Source organism: Hesperophylax consimilis, chromosome 25 (assembly GCF_061612785.1).
Source record: "Hesperophylax consimilis isolate HC1 chromosome 25, BYU_Hcon_1.0, whole genome shotgun sequence".
Lineage (NCBI taxonomy): Eukaryota > Metazoa > Arthropoda > Insecta > Trichoptera > Limnephilidae > Hesperophylax > Hesperophylax consimilis.
The window spans coordinates 5177222-5178983 of NC_142860.1; the positions used below are offsets into that span (position 1 = coordinate 5177222).

The 1762-nt window shown below is 33.7% G+C and overlaps 1 non-coding gene across 1 annotated transcript; it reads left to right on the top strand.

The window, feature by feature from the left end:
* Positions 1-1180: 1180 nt before the first annotated feature.
* On the top strand, positions 1181-1252 carry TRNAC-GCA (transfer RNA cysteine (anticodon GCA)). Its single transcript has one exon. It is a non-coding gene; the product is annotated as a tRNA-Cys (tRNA).
* Positions 1253-1762: the final 510 nt, after the last annotated feature.

Below are 1762 nucleotides of genomic sequence, written 5' to 3' on the forward strand. Positions count from 1 at the left end.
TTGTATGAGTTTATTATTTATTTTGTAAATAAGGAGACATGTATTATATTCATATAATTTTCTTAATTTTAATAGTTTTGTTTCCATATATAATTTTTTTGTTGATGTTCTAGGTTTGAAATGAAATAGCTTTTTGATTACTTTGTTTTGTGTTACCTGTAGTTCATTTATATATGTTTCACATGTATTTCCCCAGATTTCAATCAAGTAGTTTAAATGTGAGTGTACGAGGCTATAATATAGACCTTTTTTAATTTTATTTGGTAACAAATATGATATCCGACTGAATACGCTAATTAAGGGGGTGATTTTATCTTTAATATCTTGAATATGCTGTTTAAAAGTTAGGTGTTTATCTTATTTAGTAGTTATGTTAAAGATTTACTCCTTTAGTGCTCCTGACATAGTGAATAAAAAAAGATAAAATATACGCATAAAGCAATATAAAGTAAGCAAATTAACAATAACAAACAGAACAAAATATATCCAATTCTCTTAACCAATATCACATTCTTCACTCTCTTCATTATATTAATTCTCTTAACTTTCTTCAATTTCTTCACTCTCTTCGTTCTTTTAACTTTCTTTTTCAAACACAATTCTTCCATCTCTTCATTGTGTTAATCCTCTTAATTATTATCTTCACTAGCTTCATTCCTTTCGTTCTATTAATTCTCTTAACTCTCTTCATTTTCTTAATTCTCTTAACTTTCTTCATTTCTTGACTCTCTTCATTATTTTAACTTGTTAACACAATTTGTTCAATCTCTTAATTGTGTTAATCCTATTAACTATCTTGACTACTTCATTCCATTCGTTCTCTTAATTCTCTAAACTCTCTTCAATTTCTTCACCCCTTGTACCTTTTTCACTCTCGTTTCGCTCAGTTGTTTGGGCCACGATCGTCCATTACCCATCACACAATTTCCCTCTCCACAGTGATAGACCTTCCGACACAAAAACCGACACGGGACTGGGTGCGACTAAGCCAACGCAAAGAACAGCGAACTATGTCCAGTAGGTAGTTACTTCTCTTTGGGCTCACTCGCCGAGAGTGTCGAGTTGTATAGCCAGCATTATACGCGTCATGCCTTTCCTTCGATTTATGCATGTGGGCGAAAAAATACACTAATTTATTTTATATAATGATAAATTAACTATTTCGTCAACTCTTCCATGTGGGGATATAGCTCAGTGGTAGAGCATTCGACTGCAGATCGAGAGGTCCCCGGTTCAAACCCGGGTGTCCCCTGAATAATATATTTTATTTTTCAGTACATTTTTTTATTCGCTATTATTTTTCTCAGTTTTCATTCAACCGCGTCATACGATTACCTATGTACATATTTGAAGTTATTATTTTATTAATTAGGCACATGTATATGAGGAAGGTTTACTCATAGTTTGTACTAGGTTGAGACAGGCTAGTTAGAAAATATTTTTTTTGCAGTCGTTACATTTAGAAAATTATTATTTGTTGATTTAAATACTAGTAAATATTAAATTATTTTGCAGGTTTAGAATAAGTCGACGTAGGTTAGTGGTTTTGAGCAGCTGACCGGCACTCAGATGGCTGCAGGTATGATTCCTGTCAATAGGTAGAGTAGGTACTGCACTAGAGCTCAAACTGCCCCCAACCGTCTGGAGTCAGTGAGGCAGTGGCAACGCCAATATTGGTGTATGTTGTAAGGCTGAACGTAATGGGAAGAGGAAATTTGGGAATAACCTGGCTATGCAGGTCTGGTGTCAAAACACGGCTAAA